The sequence below is a fragment of the Vanessa cardui genome, chromosome 27, assembly GCF_905220365.1.
Source record: "Vanessa cardui chromosome 27, ilVanCard2.1, whole genome shotgun sequence".
NCBI classification, from domain to species: domain Eukaryota; kingdom Metazoa; phylum Arthropoda; class Insecta; order Lepidoptera; family Nymphalidae; genus Vanessa; species Vanessa cardui.
In genome coordinates this window covers 6,204,942-6,229,871 of record NC_061149.1, presented here as the reverse complement: position 1 = coordinate 6,229,871, position 24,930 = coordinate 6,204,942, and the positions used below count along the sequence as shown (strand labels likewise).

The following is a 24,930-nucleotide window of genomic DNA, read 5'->3' as shown; positions in this document are numbered from 1 at the left end:
TATAGTTGTTGGGCGAGTTAATGGGCCACCTAATGGTTAGTGGTCACCACCATAAATATAGACAATGGCGATAATTAACTATTCGCCACCGTCCTTGGGAACTCAGATGTTGTGTCCCTTGTGTACCGGCAGGCAGGTTAGATTGGCTTAAACCTAAGTAGCGGGACAATAGAAGGGACTGTTAAAATTTCTTAAGGTACAGTCTACGGACAGTTCTTACCTCTTACTATCAACAGTAGCCTATTTACCAGTTTAAAAACCTATTTAAAAGAAATATGTCGGCCGTAAAAAATACTAATTATATTAATATAATACTAGCTGAACCAGCGGTTTTACCTGCGCCAAATTTATAAGACTACTATGTAACATACTATACAAACCCCCATTTTGTTCTCTCAAACTCATTCGACTAATCACTAAATTGAACCAAAATCGGTTCAGCAGTTTACAATTCAAGAAGTAACAGAGTTACTTTCCCATTAATAATATTATTATAGATCAAAATAAAATGAATCACTAACAATATATAATAAATAATATAACTCAATAGTGAACCGGATGTTATGATATATCCGCCTAAGTGTGCATTAGCAGTGTATTGTGAGATGAATTATGATCGACCGATCGCAGCATCCCCTTTTAACAGATGACTGCGTTTCGAACGCAAAGTGTATATAAAAGTTACATGCTGGATGTTTCTTGGTCGAAGGACCATAGACAAAATTATGAGTTTTTTTAAATAAAAAAAAAATTTGCAAATGCAAAAAATATAATATAATTGGTTAATTCTGATTGAGCTTATCTTATAGTTTTAATAAATCAAAATCAATCAATATAAACTATATTCAAGTAGGCTTTTACAAGCACTTTTGAATCGTCATTTTACAACTAAGTGAAGCTACCACCGGTTCAGAAAGTAGATTCTACCGAGAAGAACCGGCAAGAAACTGAATAGTTACTCTTTTTAAACATTTAAAAAATACAGTCATATTAGTTCAATACAATTGTATATGTATGTAATGTATCCTGCCTGGAAGTCAACAGATATTTAAGTCAAATAATCCCTCGGGACCAACGTATTCGTTATAATAACAATTTTCGTAGATTTTCTTCGCGTTTAAGGCGCTGTCCAGATATTAAGCAAAAGTTAAATATTGTTTCTTAACAAATTCTCATCAAATTCGGTTTGACCTTGAAAATTCATAAATAACATTTCAAAAGTGATTGTAAAAACCACCTTAAATAAAGTTAATTTCAAATTCAGATATTAAATACAATATATTTGTATACTTATACTGTATATAAGTATACCACTCAAAAACGAACTGCATTGCTAATGCTAGGTTGTTAATTAAAAAACAAATAATATTGTGCAACATACAAATTTAGAAATCTCCTAAATATAACTTCAAATGTCCAAGAAATTTAGTTATGAATATAATGTTTTGTACGGAACCTTATGTATGTAGAAATAAAATTATTATATAAAACTATAAGATGTATGTTAATGAAAGTACTTAGTCTGTAATCTTCAGGATAGATGCTAGTTATTAATAATTTTATTACACTACATTAACATAAGAATTAAATGCTTAAATATATATATACAAATATGAACTAAAACTAGTTACTGTATAAATCTTGACCGCGTGGAATGGTGGCAAGAATGCTAGCAGTCTGTAATGAATTTAATGGCGGAATGCGAAAGATGTTGTTAAAGTAATTAAAAGTTTGGTATAACGATGAAGATGTAAGCGTTCTAACCACTGGGCCATCTCAGCTCTTTTGTGCACATATATAGCGCATAGTCAAATAAATATTGAAATGCGTGTTGCACACACGAGCTGTATTCCCTCATCTCTCATATTTCCTCACGTCTAGAAAGAGTTTAAATGTAACACCAGTGGCTGACTGTATTTGTTAAGACATAGAAGAGTAGGCCAATTTTCAATCTTGACACAGTGCGCGCAGCACTCTTGATGACCGATGGCGAAATGATATATAAAATACAAAAATTATTAAAGTGAAGTAATTAGGTCACAACGAAAATGCAACCTAAGTACTTAATTGTACGTGCTTGCTCATACAATATTAGTAAAAAGTAGTATAATTGTCTATGTATTACTCACATTGTCTATGATTATATTGCTATCTCTAAACAGTATAAAACGGAGTCGCTTCTCACCTTCTATAGACTTAGACTATTCGGATTTTAATGCGATTTTCAACAGTAAATAGAGTCAGGCAAGAAGAACTAAGAATGATAACGTTCCTAATTGTAAAAACGGCTGATATTTTTTAAATTTATTCTTTACAATAAAATTTATACATCTAAGACATTTGGTCCCGCGTGAAGCCAGGACCGGTAGCTAGTATATAATATTATGTATAATATGACACAAATTAGATGTAGCATCGGAAAATGCAATGAAATGAAAATAAAACCGATTACTGCCGATTTACACAACCAATACAAAATAGCTAACTATCGCGCCATTCGACGCTATTCGTCGCTATAGATTCTCGCGTCAGTTCAACTATACGCTACTATGTCACAGTATGTTTAAATATTTATACTCTGTTCCAATTAATTATAATATGACAGCGAAATACACAACATTTGACAGCATATTGACGCGTTGTCATTGCTCGAGAGCTTAAGTCTATGATATTCTCTATGGATTTACGAAAAACTTGGAATTTTTAACGTCGATGAATGTTGTCAGTATCTTTCTTGGAAGAAACATTAGAGTGGATATAAGTTGTAGTTAAGTGTAATAGTGTTGTACTATAAATAATTATTTATATATATATATATATATATGTGTGTAAGTATATAGAGTTAATATTAACTAAACAAGACTAAGAACTAAATAATGATAATTACTATTAATAAAAAAAAAACTAGCAACACCGATTCAGATCTTATTGATAAAAAAAAATTAATACCGGTTTGATATTTCATGTTAATAAATATATATTATTTTAAGAGGTACGCGAAATAACTTCCAAGAATACAATAGTTAAAATATATAATTATATGATGTAATAAACACTTTTCAGTAAGAGCGGTCGGCCATATTTAGCTGTGAAGGCGCGAAACCGTCTTAACATTTCGCGCCTCATTGCTCTTTCACGACGCAATATTCGATTCAATTTTCAAAGGAACACTAAAATGTTGCAAGAGCAATAAAATACAGCAAGTCGAGCGTAGTGTTGTCAGCCTTTGGTAACAAATTGGTTAATTGCTTTGTTATTTATAGTCAGAGGATGTGAGGGATATCGGTGATTTGTTGTCTGCGTGACACGTGAGGATCATTTTTTTATTATTCTAATGATGAAATATTTGAAATTAATTTAACAAACACGCGTTAATAAAGAAAAATATATGTTTTTTTTTATGGTATCAGCTGGCGGACGAGCATATGGGCCACCTGATGCTAAGTGGTCACCATCACCCATAGACAATGACGTTATAAGAAATATTAACTATTCCTTACATCGTCAATATGCCACTAACTTTTGTACCTGTAGTTACAGTGGCTCACTCACCCTGCAAACTGGAACACAACAATACTGATACTGTTATTTGGCGGTAGAATAACTGAAGAGTGGGTGGTACCTACCCAGACGTGCTTGCACAAAACCCTACTACCAAGTGAGTGTAAATAAAAAAAAAATGTAACTGTCAGTTAAGAAATCTAATAAGCAAACGAATGTTTTTTTTATTTTATGTGTAAGTGGGTGAGAAAATAGGCAGCCCATAGACGTTGTAAGAAGTATTATCAAACGCCAATCAAATTTATCAAGTTATGTCTATTGAGTCTGTGGTTAAGCTGGCTGACTATAATACAATGAAACACAAATATAATAAGTATTGCTGTTAGACAGTAGAATATTTAAGTTGGTTACGCAGAAGGGCTTGCAAATGACATTGACAATTGACTTGCTAAATATGCCACAATTGGGTTGACTGATTCTCTCACATTCAAACCAGAACACAACATTATTACAAACTACGTATACTGTATGTAAGAAGGGGACATATACCCAGATAAACTTTAACCATTTAGGCCTTCTCTCCTCTTTAATGAACACAAGAAGCCTATAATGTAAACAAGAAGCCTTTATGTTATCGTTCTGTTTCGAGAAACTAGCCAATTACGCGTGATATGTTATTGGGCACAAGTCTGTTTGCACACACAGGTGCACAATATTGCCTTACTCTTATAACGGCACGGCAAATCTTAAACGTCTGGAAGAGTTCAGACGCAGGACCAACTCCTTTCAGAATTAATATATAAATTATCGGTCCCATCTGGGATTTAAACCCTAATCCTCGCAGACCCTTCTTTCCTAGTGGGCACTTCAGGCCCCACTATCGATAGGGGCCCCAATCAGATCATATAAAAAGATCTGCATATTTTCAAAATAAAGATTCTGACTTTTCCGATATGTCCAGAACCTACAAAGATGGTAATACATCAGTAACTAGGTATTTCAATACAGCATTATTTAATCGTAAATTGAAGAACAATGAAAGTTTCCTTGACTATTCCAATAAAAGTGTCTTAGTCATAGGGGGCCTCACTATCCTAATATGCCCAGAGCCTCCAATAGGTTGAAGATGGCCCTGAATCCTCGCGATCTGTAACATCTAGTCACTAGTCCAACCAAACCAATACCTTATAACCGAGCAAGGTAAATTATATGTTTCATAAATATCCTTTATTATTATTATTATTCAAATGCAAGAACACGAAAGAATACTTACACACATTAACTTTTTAAACTCCAGGCTGTTACTGAGGAATTCTACCGAGGAACCCAATGTGCTTGTATCAGCTCGACCTGGAGTTTGAACCCAGGACTTATATATACTAGACGAGCTATACTAAAGTTGGATTACAAAAATATATAACAGATTAAATTAAATTCATGTAAAAGCGCCCTTACATAGATCGCTCAGTGTTCTCTTCCAGGAAACCTCTATTAATAGATCGAGGAAAGGGCAAAATCGGAAATAGGGCGCACTTAAAATTTAATAAGATATTACTTGTATTATATTGTTATACAATATAATATAAGCTATCTTGCTTAATAAGTCAATTCTTTGGGTAAAACAATTTAAAAAAAAAGAGCGCACTACCCGACCAAACCCAGCTCTGATCGTCAAATGTGATTGAGTGGCCCTTAGACCACAAAAAAGTGTTGCCTAATTATTATTTCACAAATTAAATTAACATTTTTATTTCTGTCAGAAAGGCTTTTCAATATATAAGTACTCTTTTCAACCGACTTCCAAAAGGAGGAGGTTATCAATTCGTCTGTATTTTTTTTTTTTTTTTTTTTTTTTTTTTTTTTTATGTTTGTTACCTCATAACTTTTTACTGGGTGGACCGATTTTGATATTTTTTTTTTTGTTTGAAAGGTAGTGCTTCCCGTGGGGTCCCATTTTTTTTATTTTTTTTTCCGATGATGGTATCGATGTGAAAACGACATAAGTCTTAAATTTGCATTATGTATATGCGCGACAAATAGGTGAATAACTGAAAATCACGTTAACCAATTTTGATAATTCTTTTTTTATTATAAAATATATACTTCAAGGGTAATTTGGTGAAAGTTTGGTTAGGTTCTGAGCACAGGATCCATGACAAAGTAACGGAACGGAAGGGAACGGAACAATTCTGAGGAGCACGTTAGCGATACTCGGTCGAATCTTTTATTTATAGGTTATTTGGATATTTGAGTCACCTTCCGTAATGTGGTTATGTTTATGTAATTATCATAGTCGAATATTATAATCAACTAGCTACCCACCCCGGCTTCGCACGGGTGCAATACTGATACTAAATATACTACAGAATTTGTTTATATACGACATCACATCGCAAACTTCTAAAATTATCAGTGTTTCTTTACTATATTGTTCATGTATTATATACACAAACCTTCCCCTTGAATCACACTATCTTTTAAAAAAAACCGCATCAAAATCCGTTGCGTAGATTTAAAGATATAGGGACAGAGAAAGCGACTTTGTTTTATACTATGTAGTGATGGAACTCCTATACGGCTCGCAGTTAGGGTGCGATATGGGGCAGAATTTCTTATTATCTTTAATCAAATTTTGTGTATGTGATGTGATGTCATATGATGACGAAATATAGTTGGTCTTTTTCAAAGTTTTTTTGCTGAGTTCGATTACAGCTCTTTCGAGGGATCCTTGTAGTTTACGCCGCGTGACGTATTAAATCCGCATTTTCGAAAGTCTATTTTTGCTTTATTCGCAAGTTTCCTTTGAAATTGTCCTCGAAGTAGTTTCTGACTCATATAAACGGAACGCTTAATCTATCCATATTAAAAAAAATTAGTTAGTCAACATCAGCTTCACTTAAAATCAAAAAATAAATAAAATTTTAACAAAAAGAAAAACCGACTTCAAACAAAACACTATTTTAAAACAAATGAATATGCACGAAAAAGTAAAAAAAATAATTGCGTATTCAACATATTTTTTAGAGTCTTCCTAAGTTAAATGAAATGAAAAATATTAGACTACTTAAAAGTCGATTAACGATGATATTATCATGTAGTTATAATTATTGTTATATTTGGAGTCGGTGTCAGCCAATAAAACCCTACAGTATATCTATCAAAAAACAATACGAGAATACTTTAACAAATATGTTTTTTACAAATTACCTTTTACACAATAATATACTGGATCAATCAAGGGGCTCGTATCGCTTCTTTCTTTTGATTGTTGGGGCAAGGGCACCGTGGCTGACACCGGCTCCAAATATACCAATAACTATAACTACATGATATAATCGTTTATCGACTTTTAAGTAGTCTAATATTTTTCATTTCATTTAACTTAGGAAGACTCTAAAAAATATGTTGAATACGCAATTATTTTTTTTACTTTTTCGTGCATATTCATTTGTTTTAAAATAGTGTTTTGTTTGAAGTCGGTTTTTCTTTTTGTTAAAATTTTATTTATTATGAGTAACTTTTAAAACAATAATAAATATTTTTGTTATTATAATTTGGCTATACCAAGATATATAAATATGAATGTATTGAATTAAAATTGTATACTGCCAGAGTGTCTATTGGGGCCCCTCTGTTATGGAGGGCCTTGGGCCTGCCCTAAATCCGGCTCTACAGGCTGGGCATCATCTATCAGAAAGGCTTGAGTAACCTTTCGGCTCGAGATTGGCTACTTTATACACAGTTCTTAAATTGAAATAAATTTGTCGATTAGTTGAATTTTGTTGTTAATTATTATTAATTACCGTACTGTTGATTGTGCTTGTTATAAAGATCTCCAAAAATAATAATTAGACGATTCTTCTTCAAAAATATTTTGATTGAATAACTCAAAGTCAAAATATTCTTTATATAGAAGTACGCCAAAAACAGCACCAATCATCATGTTACTCTGTTGAATTATATGTCAAGCACCACAGATTCGAGAAGTAGATTCTACCGGGAAGAACCGGCTAGAAGCCGATATTTATTCTGTATGAATATCGTTGAAACTATAATTAACTACATGCTCTTCTATCATGTATATTGTACAATATAATAAACATAATCCTTTAAAAAAATAACATTAATTTTAAATTTATTTAAGGTCAATGTAGAATAGTCTCAGGAATTTTATCACACACTTTTATTCCCTGAATCAAGACAAGTTCTAGAGTTTTAACAATGTAGGCGATAAACACATAAATGATAAAATCACGATGATAGTAATTTCAAACAACCGTTAATATTATTACATTTTTGGTAAAATGTGATTAATTATTCGTATTTAAAAAAAAATGCTAATGTCACATGTTCCAGAATGGCTTTTGTACGTAATTGGTTACTTACACACGTAATTAAAATCTTTAGGATATTCATTTTTAGTAATTAATAATTGTTATGTTTCTGAACGTGACGAAAGTAATAACAATAAAAATGGAAAAATCTTTTTTGAAATACACAAAGTTATGGATTAATCGAGCAAAGTGATTAAATCACAAATAACCATAAAACATAAAAGTATTCAATATGTATTAATTAATAAAGTTTTAATTGGAGGATTTTTTATTTTTATTAAATTATAATTGTATAGACCCTCAAAACCAGTAACGCCACCTAGTATCGAGTAGACATAATTATTTTCTAAAAATAAAACACAATCTTGTCTATGGTACTTGGCACGGCCACTTGAGTGAAGTTCAACTTTGACAGTTCCAATGTAACAGTGGTCATCTTATTTTTTTATATCTCCTTGCATTTTGATACAAAATATTAGTAATTCGTAAAGTGGTATTACGTGAACAAGATGAAAATACGATCCCACGCACTTCGAGAACGGTGGAATGCGGCGCGCTAGCAACGGTGAGTTGTTCCACCATCGTATTAATCGTTGAATGTCCTTATTTTTAACTGATTAAAAAAAAATGTACTCAATTGGCTGTTAACCTTTTAACTAAAGGCGAGAGACGCGTAATTTGACGCTATGCCGTGTATAATTTTATTACGAACCGTCTTGTCGCCGATTACATTTGTCTAATACTAACCGGGTCTGAATATTTTCGGCTTTTCATAGATATAAACCAAACTTTAATCGTTTACTTATCGTTCGTAATTGTTTCGTTATCTCAATTAGTACAAAATTTATATTTAAACCTTTGATTGGCTCCTAAACTGTATGATAAAATGCCTTAACTGACATTGTAGTTATCTTTAAAAAAAAAAAAATAGATTACCGCGATTTTTATTTTTGTGCTAAGTTTTCTGGTTACGGTTCACGAAATAAGTTCCTTGGTGTTAAACCGGATGGATTAAATAATCAGGTTAGTTTTATTTTTACTGTTTTCGTTTTTCTTTTCTTTTATCTATAAACAAAAGACATTCCATTTAATCAGAAACTTTTATCTGATAATGATAGAAATTCCCTCACTTTCGCCAATGTTAATCTTATTTTGCATAACAAATAAATATTTAATGTAAATAATGTTACATATTTATTTTATATTTAAATTTATTATTATATTAATAAATACATCCATTTTTATATAATTCGTTAATCTTAATCTATTAAAAAATGCTGTGGCATAATATTACGAAATTATATAATTTTGATAATAGTTGTCTCTTAATGTAATACTTATTTAACTAAAGATAAAAAATTAATTATCTGTTAAAATAAAATTCTTAATTGATATAAAGTTATCTTTGTTACAATATAAGTTTAATTATAATTAAATTTTTTGTTATTTAATATAAAGCATTTGCTAAAAGACATTTTGAAAAGAGTAAAATATTATATATAACTAATTTTGTAAGCTTATAAGTTACATATGGATGATGGATATATAATATAAGACAACATATTATTTCCATAACTATGTAATTCTATATTTAAGTCTACTTTTTGTTTTTTTTTTATTATTCAGATAAGAAGCAAAGAATCAAGTTTGGTAATTGTCATTTGTATCGCAGCATACAGCCGTAAATTTTAGAAATAAATTTCTTTATCATAACCAATAATGATTGCTAATAAGTTTAATAATAAAAGGTGTAAAAAAAGAACATTAAAATTATTATATATTTACAGCTATTAATTATAAAACTAACATTTAATTTATTGAATTGAATGAATGAATTTATAAAACGTTATTCTATTTACCCATGACTAATGAGCACCATTTCCTTTTTTAAATTTAGAATAAAATGTCAACAGATATTAAAAAAAATAAATGTGAAAGTTTCTATTAATCCGTTCACAGAAACGAGATTTTTTTTTTTATCTATCCAAATACTTAACAGATAATCAATGACATTCTCGTTAATGATGTATTTTTATCAATAAATGTTTGGTTAGAGTTGATTTAACATATCCTGAGTTTTATAGGACCCGTTTTATAATGGTTTTTCAAAGTTAATAAATATATATTAAACAAAATGTACCCGTATGATAATGATTATTATATTTGCATATTATTTTTTGTGCAATTAAAAATTAAATATTTGAATTTAGAATGTGTTCCTATGTGGTAAAACCGTTATTATTATTATTATACAACATGGCGTCTACTGTTACGTCAGTCATATCGATATTTTGAAATAATTTTCGACCCAGAAGTTTTACTTCTATCACGTCACAAGAAGTGTCGCTTCTCAAATAGTCTTAGTTAAAGTAGGAAACTTCTCGCAGAAATGCTATAATGTAATTCGACCTTGAAATTTTACTCATTCGCGGCGCAAGAAGATTCGCTTCTAAAGCAGACGTGCTACAAATGTCGCATTATGAGCCTTATTGTAATTCATACAGAAAATATATGCGACAAATTGTCCGATACACATCTCTACAACCGATAAAGCTGTCTATACACGCTTTGATATATTCATTTATATGAATATATCAAAGCGTGTAGTGTGTAGCCTTATGGCTAGGCATACACTATTGTAACTTTTGTATGCAGTAAAAAAAGTATTTTTTTTAGAATTTTTATATTGTTTAGACATTAAGTTATAATGTCTAAACAATTGTGGTCGTAACTAGACACCCAGGTATTAATTGTCGAATTCTTATTGACGAATGAAGGATTTCATAATCAAATTTCATAGATTAAAAAAAAAACATATAACTTGAGCACTAATATAACTTTAGCATTTCTTCAAAGCTTCGAGATGCGGATTCATTTAAGGTTTTAAAAAGTTTGACTTTTAAATGAAAGGTGTTGGTGTTACACAGATCAATTCCACTAACATACTAACCACAACTTAGAAAAAAGAAATAAATAAATGTATAACATAAAAGAATATATAACAATATATATAAAATAAACATAGGTCGGCACTGAAATAAATATATGTATTTAATAATATTAAATAAATATATAATATTTATTTAATATTATTACAACATTAGCGGCCCGCCCCGGCTGCGCGCGGGTGCAATACTAAATATATTACAGATTTCTTCTTGTTTCTTTACTATATTGTTAATGTATTACAAAAACGTTCCACTCGAATCACTCTATCTATTAAAAAAAACCGCATCAAAATTCGTTGCGTAATTTTGAAGATATTTGTATTTGATTTGATTTGAAAGAGATCGTTATGCCGGCATACGAAACTCACCAACAACAACACCGGACCGGTGGACCGGTGTACACACTACTCGATTATAGACGTCGTCCGTATGAATACTATGTATACCGTCGTTACTTCTGATTTTCCATAACACAAGTGCTTTAGCTACTTACATTGGGATCAGAGTGATGTATATTGTGTTGTGTGTTGTGTGTATTATTTATATCATATTATTTTGTTGTCTTAAATTTTCACGATTATTACACATTGAAATAAAACTAGTTTAAACGGATTTTAATCGCGTATATTAATTATTTTTAACATCCCAATAAAAACGGGTAGACTGTCTACCCGTGACCACGAACGCTCGAAACGTCGAAAGTCCTCGAAACATCGGGATGTTAAAAATAATTAATATACGCGATTAAAATCCGCTTCAACTAGTTTTATTTCATATTATTTTGCTATTGGAGCTGAGATGGCCCAGTGGTTAGAACGCGTGCATCTTAACCGATGATAGCGGGTTCAAACCAGCCAAGCGCCACTATATATATGTGCTTAATTTGTTTTTATAATTGATCTCGTGCTCGGCGGTGAAGGAAAACATCGTGACGAAACTTACATGTGTCTAATTTCATCGAAATTCTGCCACATGTGCATTCCAAAACTCTCTCCTTAATGGAAGAGGAGGCCTTATCCCAGCAGTGGGAAATTTACAGGCTGTTACTTTACTACGTTACTTTACTATTTTGGTATTATGACCCTGGTCTGGTCATTGCCCCCTCCAGGGTCTTCATTTCACAAATACAATTAAATTTATAGTACATTTATATTGTCAAAGGATTCACAAATGCAATTAAATTTATATTCCCTGTCAAAGTAATATGACACTTTTGAAATAAATATCAAATTGGGTAATTTTGAGTTTATCTGAACTAGATACGGCATCATTAAGATATCGCAATAAAATATATATCAATACAGTTATAATATATACGTATTAATTAATATATATGTATATGTTTTAATTATGTTGGCTTTGATGATCCGAAAATATCCAGTTCGAACTCGTTAATCTTGCTTATATTGGGCAAGCTGATTTGATTATTTAGTAATTCTTTGTTATATTTAAAACTAGTTTAATCTGCGGCTATACCGTCGTGAAATTCATAAAAGACAAACCAAAATAATAAACCCAGTTTTACCCCCTTAGGGTTGTTTCATAAAATCAGTTTTTTGGATGCCTTCTCTCTAATAGAAGATGCATAGTTTTTGAGATGTCGTGGTTTATCAGTTTCATCAATATGTAGATTGTGAACATTAAATTGTTAAAAGTAGACGAAAAAAACCGTTGAGTTAATTTCGCCGGTTCAAATATGTTTCTGATTTAAATGTAGTTCTTACTTACGGTCAAAAAGTGTATTGCATGTCTTTACATATAGTATAAAATGATGTTGCCTCCCGCCATAATAACGCTTAAATCTTTTAAACTATGCATTATTTAATAAAATATATTAAGTGAAGCTACCACCGGTTCGGAATGATTCTACCAAGAAGAACCGGCAAGATAATCAGCAGTTACTCTTTTTCAACATTTAAAAATACAGTCATGTTAGTTAAATACAATTATATATGTATGTAATATATCCTGCTTAGAAGTCGACAAGTATTAGCTTCAAGCTTTTTTACTATCTATACATTCTTGTGTTTAATATTAATACTATACCTTATTTATTATTATTAATAGGTTTTTTTTAATTAGGATTTACGAATTTACGAATCGGTAAACCGTAAAGTAAGTGCGCATTTCTTTCCGTAAAGTATTTGAAATTCGAAAAAAAAATTCTGTGTCCAACTTTCACTTCCAGAGATTAGTGCGTTTAAACTAAAAAAAAATAATAATTAGGTTGCTTGCTTTATTACATTAGAATATATGTATGTTGAAATTGTCATAGTCGTTCGAAATTTGATACGTATGCCGTTGATATAGTATAAATATATCATAGCCTTTTTTATGTTAGATGTGAGCTTTGTTTAGGTATATATTGTAACTCCATTTAAACATATATTCATATGTTTTGGTTTTAAGTTTAATAGGCTATTTGACAATGCGAAAAATAAATTGTGTAATCACTGTAGATTATGAGCTTAAAAATGGTTATTTACTAACGAAACTTGAAAATAATACTTAATTTATTCATAAATAAATAAAAATGCATCTTTTCAAACGTTCGTCACGTGACACAAGACGCTCCTGATTGGCCGGACTTATGATGAAGTCACTTTGTTGTAAACCTTGGTTTTCTACTATATGTACCACAGAGTAAAATACAGCAAACTGACGGCACCAACTCCATTGCAGCGCCATATTAGCCAAGTAGCGTTTTCGCGCATTATTTAAAAATGGAATTTTCAAAATGATATTTTTCGGCAAATACGTACTAGAAATAAAAAAAATCAACTTTTACTAGGTTCCTTAACCTCTACTTAATAATATAAAATGGATTTTAAAAACAAGTCAAATAGCCTATTGTTATAATTATTTTACATACGAGTTTCATTCATAAAATAGTTCCGTGTAATACAAACTAGCGTCCCGTCCCGGCTTCGCACGTGTGCATTACTTATACTAAATGTACTGCAGAATGTCAATATATACATAAGTCATAGCTCTGTGTCATTAGACAATAGAAACCGCTACATATAATATGTATAATGTACTTTGATATATCTTGTAGGATTAGGAACGTCTAAAGTTATAAATTTTTCGTTACTATATTGTCTATGTTTTATATACAAAAACCTGCCTCTCGAATCAATATATTCTAAAAAACCCTATGATTAATTAAATAAAAAAAAATAGAACACGAATGACTAACCTATACTTTTCAGATCTTTATTTATTTATAATTGAACACAATTACCATCACTACATAACTTTAATCGGTTACAAGATTATTTCAATTCATAGACGGTAAATTAGTATTTATAGTACGACACAAATTAGATGTAGCATCGGAAAATGCAATGGAATGAAAATAAAACCGATTACTGTCGATTTACACAACCAATAGAAATAGCTCCCTATCGCGCCATTCGACGCTATTCGTCGCTATAGATTCCCGCGTCAGAGAGAGCGAGTGCATGTAAATCGACGTGTCAAATTGACGAATATATTAAGGTCATATGATATTACAAGTTATTACGTTTGTGCAAAGATCATATTCGCATGAGAAATAAATATTGATAATTTGGGATGGCGTACTCAATTCGAATGTGATCGGTTTTACGAATTTTGCCGATGCGACATCTAATTTGTGTCGTACTATACATATGTAAGAACAGTAAATACCACGACCGATACAAACAGACTCGAACCTAATCGACCGACAGACAACCGATCATTAAACCCGTCACTAAACGTTCTGCTGTATTTATGTGATTCCGCTCGGCTGTATTTATGTTTGAGAAGAGGGTAGTTCTTGTAAGATTATCAATTTAAAAAAAACGCATCATAATCCGTTGTGTAATTTTAAAAATCTAAGCAAGCAGGGTCAAACAGCGGAAAGCGACTTCGTTTTATACGATGTAATGATGATAATAAAAGCATGTCGTGTCTGTATCAATAGAAATGTATATTATACATGTATATTTTGATTGCCATTTTGTTTTATAGTATGAACACAAAAAAAATGCAAAGTGACGTTTCAATAGACTGTGACTCTCTTTTTTTTTTTAATTTCAAATACTTTATGGAAAGTTATAGGAAATGCTTCTAATTTTACGGATTCATAAATTCTAATCCATAAATAATAAAAAAAAAAACTATTAATAAATAAGGTATTATTAAACACAAGATTGTATAGATAATGAAAAAAGCTTGGATCTAATACATGTTGACTTCTAGGCAGGATGTATTACATACATATATAATTGTATTTAACTTACATGATTTTTTATTTTTAAATGTTGAAAAAGAGTAACTACTTAGTTCCTTCACTTCCGGGCCGGTGGTATCTTCACTTAATATAGTTGTTAAATGACAATTCAAAAGTGTTTGCAGTGCAGCTTTCTCAACTTTCATTCATAAGCTTCCATACCCCTTATCAATAAACCACCGGCATTATCACTGAAGGTCATAGAAAGCAGCGCTTGGACCAAACATATATATTATAAGGAGATAACGTTTTTTGCCGCCACGAAAACATGATGGCCTTAAATTTAACATTTAAAAATCAGGTTTAGATCAGCATTCGTGTAATTTGCATTTGAACTTGTTTTAATAAAAAATATATATCGCTCCATTTAAAGTTTAAAGCCAGATCGAGTTTAGTGCAAAATATTTGAAGTTTACACGTGTTCTGACTTACTTTTATTATCGACGTAATTATTTACGGAATTTATTTTCTGTACAGATTATTAATCAATGAATTGATGAGTGAATGGTTACCTATAAAGTTATTACAAAAAAAAATATATTCATAATAATTTTTAGTCTGCGTAGATTTAATTAACTTTAATATTTTTTAAAGAAACACTGATAATTTCGGAAGTTTCTAATGTGATGTCGTAAATAAACAAATTCTGTTGTATATTTAGTATCAGTATTGCACTCGTGCATAGCCGGGGCGGGTCGCCAATTATGTTTATATTAACGTCTAGACAGCAACAGAGACCAAACTTGCAATTTTTTTAAAGTTATGTAATTTAAACAATCGGAAAAGTTTTTATTTCAAATTTATAGAGGCTGTCAGTAAAGAAATCAAAGTAACAACGAGTAAAAAAAACATGTGGCATGAAAGACTGTCTAAGAACATTTGTTTTAGAGGAAGTCAAAGTCTTATAGGTTGGCAAGCGACTATTTTGACGAGGGATTGAAATGCATTGCAGGATAACTGACGAGTCAATAATGCAATGAATCAAATGGTGTTAATTAGAAACATACCAGTTTTAAATTCTACAGCGAAGAATCGGGAATCAAAATTATTAAAATTTACTAGCATCCCACCCGGCTTCGCACGGCTTAACATAAGTTTATTTTTAAATTTTATTACCTTTATATTTTTTTTGTTGCTTTTTTCTTACATATTTAACAGATGTCGTTTCATTTTAACTTATTGAAGCTAATGAAAATTCGCTCAGTAGTTTTGGGAGTTATACGGACAGACATACCCAGGGGGGTTTATAATATGTTGTGATATAATTATGTCTGAAAGTTATCAAATTTTAATCTTAAATTGAGTTATAAGCCGTATTGATCAACGATTTGTACCGAACGAGTTTACATAATTTATTAAATTTGGAAAATTCAAAATGTACACGGATTTCAGTTATAATCCGAATGCTAGGCCTTTTGTGAAGATTTAGAGATTGATAATCTCCAATGCAACCGGCTTGTTTAATTTTCATTCGATACATAAATATTCCAATACCAATTTTTCTTTAAAAATCAGTGATTTTGCTCCGTATTGAATCAGCACTTACGATTAAGAACAGTTCTGACACTGCCAACTGACCTGTCTCGTTCATCTGTAACCGGTATTTATGTGTGCGTTAAATTTAAGAGTAATGTTATCTATAAGAGATGACTAAAGTCGTTTCACGTTTGGTACAGCGAGTGCTTTCTAAGACTTTCGTGGCAAAAATGTCGTCAGTTCATTGATAAGAGTAAGTACATGGTTTTGGTCAATGGTGGATTTATAAATTTGCTGCTAGTAGGCTAGTAGGCTATTAAATTTTTGCCGCCCCAACTGACTTGTAATTCAATAATGAAAGAAATTGCAACTTTATGATTTGTGTTCCATCGTCCTCATTACATCGATTTTTTCCCATTATTAGTATGATTATGAACTAGGTGATATTTTTGCCAGTTACTAGATTGTTTTACGCGATTGGCGAGTGTACGGATTACATACGTAATACAATAATTATAATTCTTTTTTTTTTTGTAAGATAATAACAAATTTGGGCTAAATTTGCCATCCCTCTAAATCTGCCGCCCTAGGCTCCAGCCTGCTTAGCCTATTGGTAAATCCGCCCCTGGTCTTGGTACGTCGTGGTAGTTTAAAATGTGATGTCTTTAACGAAGATATTTGCGATTTAAATCAAATCAAAATATACTTTATTCAAGTAGGCTTTTGGAAGCACTTTTGAATCGTCATTTAACAACTATACATATACATATAGTGAGGCTACCATCGAAGAACCGGCTTAAAATCAGTAGTTACTCTGATTCAACATTTAAAAATACAATCATTAGTTAAATAAAATTATATATGTATGTAATATATCTGATGTCAATAAGTATTAATTCCACGCGTTTTTTATCGTCTACATAATCTTGTATTGAATAATATGGCTTCTTTAACAATGTATTTTTTACAAATGATTCGAATTTATGAAACGGCAAAGTTAAAAGTGTCTGCGGAATTTTATTATAGAAACGGATACTTTGCCCCAAGAATTTACTGACTTTGATTATGAAGGCGAATTTGAGCAGCGTGCTAGAATCTGTTCCAAGTGGTAGAAGGTTATGTTGTAGAATTAGATCTGACCAATGAATGTTTATTTACGATGTTATCCTTAACGCCGGAAAAGAGAAGTCGAGATCGCCGGAAAAATGTGTAATTAATTTACCATTTGAAAAGTTTATTAAGACTTCATTGATCTATACATTATTCATTGAGATAATACTTTTTGGAAATAAGCTCATGGATTTAAGCTGTGTCGGAGGCACAGGACTGATTGGACGTTTATTGTAAGCAACATCTTTGGACATCTGCTCTTTTTCTTTTAAAATAACTACCCTGCCTCTTATCGTTCGAAACGGTGCTTAAGTCGAAGCTTAAGATATCGACAATGCAAAAATGCTTTATTGTAAAAAGTTTATTTGAATAAAATAGATTTGATTTAAGATTAATAATATGTATACGTCCGTTGGTTTTCCTGGTTTGAACCCATTATATTTAGTTGATATTTATGTATCCTTGTCACTGGGTCACTTCGGCTCATCGTGGCTTAATTAAATATCTAATGTAACATTTCGAATTCAAAAAATATACATATTTAAACGAATCAAAAAAGATCACTGCCTATTTCCATACAAAAGACGCCGACTGCGCTTGACCGCTTTTGATGATTTTATAATATTCCGATATGCTCCGATCATGTTCCGATAGAAACATTTGAAAAACAACAGACATTTCACCTGAGCTTGGCGCAATCCCGTCTGAATAGATATAGTACGACACAACTTAGATGAAGTAACAGCAAGTTCAATAAATCCGATTTATATTAGTAATAAGCCGATTTATACAACCAATAGAAATAGCTCTCTATCGCGCCATTTGACGGTATTCGTCGCTATAGATTCCCGCGTCATTTCAACCCGAGAAAGTATAATTATTGTTATATTTGGAGTCGGTGTCAGCCAATAAAACCCTACGATAAATAAACCCTATCAAAAAACAATACGAGAATACTTTAACAAATATGTTTTTTACAAATTACCTTTTACACAATAATATACTGGATCAATCAAGGGGCTCGTATCGCTTCTTTCTTTTGATTGTTGGGGCAAGGGCACCATGGCTGACACCGGCTCCAAATATACCAATAACTATAACTACATGATATAATCGTTAATCGACTTTTAAGTAGTCTAATATTTTTCATTTCATTTAACTTAGGAAGACTCTAAAAAATATGTTGAATACGCAATTATTTTTATTACTTTTTCGTGCATATTCATTTGTTTTAAAATAGTGTTTTGTTTGAAGTCGGTTTTTCTTTTTGTTAAAATTTTATTTATATACCACCCACTCATTAGATATTCTACCATCAGTTATACTTAGTACTTTTCCGGTTTGAAGGGTGAGCGTAATAAGGCACATGGGACATCAGATCTCAGTTCTGAAGTTTGGTGGCCCATTGTAAGGTTAGCCATTTTTTTTATGGCCAAGGTAATTTATTTTAAGGCCAGTGGTAAACACTTCGTTCAAAAATCCTTTCTTAATGAGGTCTACGATGCGAAAGGAGTAAAAACGCTAAATTACTAGTCAATAAATAGACCTACATATGTATAAAAATATGTATGTTAAGAAATTGTTACGTCACAAAAATATTTGTAAAATGTCGTAGTCAATAAATCTACTAATATATTTTTGAACGTTGCTCTATTTCTCCTTTAAAAAACAAGATTAAACAACTGGTTATTTCTTAGATTTTTTTTATATGCATAGGCTGTGACACGTCTGTATTCTGCCAGTTATTAGGATACGAAATATTCAAAGCACATTTTCTTGCAAATCGACAAAGTTGAATTAACCTTTATATGTCATATGTTATATGCATATTCATGCTGGTCGGGTTAGTATTATGAGAGAAAAGTTGAGGTTTTTTTTACATATATAGCTTCCTATTCATTAGTCGTTAACACATAGTAACTTATGATTAGTAAATGTCAACTAAAAAGCTTAAATTGTTGGGTCTTCCGTAGGGCCGTATAGTACGACACAACTTAGATGTAGCAAAGGCAAATTCAATAAAAGCGATTACTGCCGAATAACACAACCAATACAAAATAGCTCCCTATCGCGCCATTCGACGCTTTTCGTTGCTATAGATTCTCGCTTCAGTTCAACCCGAGAAAGCAAGTGCATGTAAATTGACGAATATATTAGGTTATATCATATCACAAGTTATTATGTTTGTGTAAAGATCATATTCACACAAGAAATAAATATTGATAATTTGGGAGAGCGTATAGTACGACACAAGTTAAATGTAGCATCGGCAAAATTCGTAAAACCGATCACATCCGAATAAAGTACGCTATCATACATAAATAAAAAAAATCCAAAAAGTAAAACCGACTTCTTACAAGACATAATTTTAAAACAAATTAATATGCACTATAAACTAATAAAAATTATTGCGTGTTCAAAATTATATTTAGAGTCCTCCTAAGTAAAATAAATAAAAATTTTAACAAAAAGAAAAACCTATGTATCTTTAAAACTACGCAACGGATTTTGATGCGGTTTTTTAATAGATAGAGTGATTTGAGAAGGTTTTTATGTATAAATAAAATTTTAACAAAAAGAAAAACCGACTTCAAACAAAACAGTATTTTAAAACAAATTAAAATGCACTAAAAAGTAATAAAAATAATTGCATATTTAACATATTTTTGAGAGTCCTCCTAGGTAAAATGAAATTAAAAATATTAGACTACTTAAAAGTCGATTTACGATTATATAACGTAGTTATAGTTATTGTTATATTTGGAGCCGGTGTCAGCCACAGGCACACGCTTCAACAATCAAAAGAAAGAAGCGATACGAGCCTCTTGATTGACCCAGTATAATATCGTATAAAAGGTAATTTGTAAGAAACATTTCTTAAAGTATTCTCGTATTGTTTTTTGATAGGTATAGTATAGGGTTGACACCGACTCCAAATATAGCAATAATTATAACTACATTATATAATCGTAAATCGACTTTTAAGTAGTCTAATATTTTTCATTTCATTTTACCTAGGAGGACTCTCAAAAATATGTTAAATATGCAATTATTTTTATTACTTTTTAGTGCATTTTAATTTGTTTTAAAATACTGTTATGTTTGAAGTCGGTTTTTCTTTTTGTTAAAATTTTATTTATTTTTTGATTTTAAGTGAAGTTGATGTAGACTAACATTTTTTTCTTAACATGGATAGATTAAGCGTGCCGTTTATATGAATCAGAAACTACTTCAGGGACAATTTCAAAAGAAACTTTCGAATAAAGCAAAAATAGACTTTCGAAAACGCGGCTTCAATACGTCATGCGGCATAAACTACAAGGTGCCACCCTCGAATGAGCTGTAATCGACCTCAGTAAAAAAACTTTGCAAAAGAGCTATTCGTATGCTATGTCGTACATCATATGACATCACATCATATACACAAAATTTGATTAAAGACAGAAAGAAATTCTGCCCCAAATCGCACCCTAACTGTAAGCCGTTTAGGAGTTCCGTCAATACATAGTATAAAACAAAGTCGCTTTCTCTGTCCCTATATCTTTAAAACTACGCAACGGATTTTGATGCGGTTTTTTTTAATAGGTAGTGTAATTCAAGGGGAAGGTTTGTGTATATAATAAATGAACAATATATTAAAGAAACACTGACAATTTTAGAAGTTTGCAATGTGATGTCGTAAATAAACAAATTCTTTAGTATATTTAGTATCAGTATTGCACCCGTGAGAAGTCGGGGCGGTTCGCTAGTTGATTATAAATATCGATTATGACAATTACATGAACATAACCACGTTCCGGAAGGTGATTCAAATATCCAAGTAACCCATAAATAAAAGATTCGACCGAGTATTGCTAACGTGCTCCTCAGAATTGTTCCGTTCCCTCCCGTTCCCTTAATTTGTCATGGATCCTGTGCTCAGAACCTTACCAAACTTTCATCAAACTACCCTTAAAGTATATCCTTTATAATAAAAAAAGAATCATCAAAATTGGTTAACGTGTTTTTGAGTTATTCACCTATTTGTCGCGCATATACATAATGCAAATTTAAGACTTATGTCATTTTCGTACGGATACCATCATCGGAAAAAAAAATGGGACCCCACGGGAAGCACTACCTTTCCAACAAAAAAAAATTATCAAAATCGGTCCACCCAGTAAAAAGTTAAGAGGTAACAAACATAAAAAAAAAAAAAAAATACAGACGAATTGATAACCTCCTCCTTTTTGAAGTCGGTTGAAAATACGTGGTCACTTTACGTGTAGTAAAGAAACATAATTTATAATTTTAGAAGTTTCTACTGTGATGTCATATCATTGCACCCGTGCGAAGCCGGGGCGGGTCCGTGGTATATACATATATAAGGTCATTAATACGGGATGTCAATTGACAACACAAGAACGCAAGTGTGCAATTAAGATTTGACTCTAGCCTATGTTCGTGCAAGTCGATAAATATGTCTGCACATCACGCGATTCATATGATGTATTGAGCGATCTTAAGTCGTGATAAAATGTTGGAAACTTTTGTGTTGTCAACACGGATTGGTACATACACAAATACTTCTGCGATTTGTGCATGTATAATATATACTTTGAATATATATATATTCTATGAGATATGCTAGTAGCTCTACCATATTATTAACTATAAGAAAATCTAGTTTGCTCGATATAAGGCAACATATTCCGAGATTCTGGGTTCAAATCACAGGTCATATCGAAGAGTTATTGAATGTTATTTCAAAAAAAAACGCCTGGATTTAGGCTACAAGAAATAAGAATAAACTTGTAGCCCTTAGTTTTCGTTTGCATACGGTAAATAAAACATTTTTGGGCAATGGTGTACGCATATATAATAAGATACCGGGAAATATAATCAATTTACCATTTTCAAAATTTAAAAAGATAAAGAAATTAATAAATGAATCATATTATTCATTAAAATAGTACTTTTTAGAAAGAGAAGCCTGGAATTAGGCTCGGGTTCCATCACAGATCACTAGTTTTTGTAATGAACAGCTATGTAAATCTGTTTATTTGAAAAGAGTAACTATCCGTTTTTTTTATCTTACCGTTTGTTCTCGCTGGAGGCTGTGAAACGGTGTTAGTATTTAATTATCGACGATTCAAAAAATGCTTCATTGTGAAGTTTACTTTAATAACAACAACAAGCCTGTAAATTCCCACTGCTGGGCTAACGGCCTCCTCTACCTTTTGAGGAGAAGGTTTGGAACATATTCCACCCCGCTGTTCCAATGCGGGTTGGTGGAATACACATGTGGCAGAATTTCCATGAAAATTGTCACATGCGGGTTTCCTCACGATGTTTTCCTTCATCGCTGAGCACGAGATGAATTATAAAGACAAATTAAGCACATGAATCAGCGGTGCTTGCCTGGATTTGAACCTGCAATCATCGGTTACGATGCACGCGTTCTAACTGGGCCATCTCGACTTTAATAAAACACATTGGACTTGATTTGATTTTATTTGAACAGGTGGTAGGTTTAACTTTTACCATCAAGTGTAATGTTTCTATATTTAATAAAGGAATTCGAATGGAGTAGGAGTTTAATTATACTGGTTTAAAATGGCTCCTAACGGTTACCGTTAACTTCAAAACTATTTTGTCAGCGTTAGTCACGAATAGTCTGGTTTTTTCGGACCACATAATTAATTATATCGTATTAATTGTCAAACATAAATATTCTGTATTATTTATATATGTATGTATACGAGCTGTGCCCGCGACATCGTGCGCGTTTGAATTTAACAAGAAAGTTTAATATGTTACCTATTTGCTAGTGAAAGTCTTGTCAAAATTGGCCACCGGTGCGAGCGCTATGATCATCATTTTCCTTTTTCTTTTACGTAATTAGAACCCTAAACAACCGCCATACTGGTACAAATGACTTAATATTTTGTGTCATCATCTCCCGGTCTATAACCTAATATAAAATTATACAGGGTTATTGGTTATTCGACGTATATCCATCAGGAGGTGATAGGGGTGACTATTTGCAATAATTTTAACCCCCATATGCATAATCCAAAAGTGAACCATTTTTGAGTTATTACGTTTTTTAGCTTTTTTCAAAATTTGTCAAAAATGCAATTTAAAAAATTTATTTTCTAAAAAGTATATTAAACGCTGAAAAAGAGTAACTACTTAGTTTCTTCCTGCTTCTTCTCGGTAGAATCTATATTCTGAACTTACGGTAGTTTTAATTAATTTTGTAAAAAGTCAATTCAAATTGCTTGTATGAAGTATATGTTGATTTTGATCTTATTTTAATCAAATAATCCATACTTACATACTTAATATTATAAACGCGGAAGTAACTCTGTCAGTTTGTCTCGCTTTCACGCCAAAAGTACTGGACTCAAATGAAATTTGGTAAAGCTAAAGCCCGAGAAAGGACATAGGCTGCTCTTTTGGAAACAGAGGTAAAACTCTTTGTATACCAATCGTCAACATAACATTTTAAGTTAATTTGTAAATATATTCGTATTCTTTGCGAGCGAAGCCGCGGGTAACAGCTAGTTAAATACATAAAATATCCTCCCTAGAAGTCAACAAGTAGTTAAATACTCCTTTAAACATTTATGTATTAACCGTAACAATTTCAATTCCTTGAACGTAATATTCATAATTCAAATAATCCTTACTTAATACATATTATAAAAGCAAAAGTGAAATTATGTACTTATTACATTTTCATGTCTTAACCTGTCATCATGGCTTTGTCAGAGGGGAGGGCGGGGGGAAGTGTACCGGAAAAGGATAAAATAAAAAAAAAATAAAAAAATATACTTTATTCAAGTACCCTTTTACAAGCACTTTGAATCGTCATTTAACAATTATTCTAAGCAGAGATACCACGGTTTCGGAAAGTAGATTCTACCCAGAAGAACCGTCAAGAAACTCAGTAGTTACTCTTTTCAATATTTGAAAATACATATCTAATCATTATAGCGTTTGTAGAAATCGTCATATTACATATTTAATTTTTACATTAAAACTAATTATCTTAATACTAACTTTGTATCTTCATATTCATAATTGCAATAGGCTATTTGACAATGCGAAAAAAAAGTGTCAATTATTCTAATAATTGTATATAATATAATAATACTTAATATATATTCAAAAATCCATAAATAAAAATGCATTTTTTCAAACGTTTGTCACGTGACACAAAACGCTTCTGATTGTCCGGGCTTATGATGAAGTCACTTGTTTGTTAACCTTGCTTATCTACTATATGTACCACACATTAAAATACAGGCAAGTGACA

The 24,930-nt window shown here is 31.4% G+C and overlaps 1 protein-coding gene across 2 annotated transcripts in view; it reads left to right on the top strand.

The window, feature by feature from the left end:
* Positions 1-8,235: 8,235 nt before the first annotated feature.
* LOC124541110 overlaps positions 8,236-24,930 on the top strand; it is a 40,626-nt gene continuing 23,931 nt past the window's right edge. Inside the window, exon 1 of one of the 2 annotated variants that reach the window (XM_047118940.1) lies at positions 8,236-8,400. The gene's annotated coding sequence lies outside the window, so the exon portion shown is untranslated. Of the gene's footprint in view, positions 8,401-8,595; positions 8,859-24,930 lie in introns of those variants that run through there. The other variant, XM_047118942.1, reaches the window with a different exon arrangement.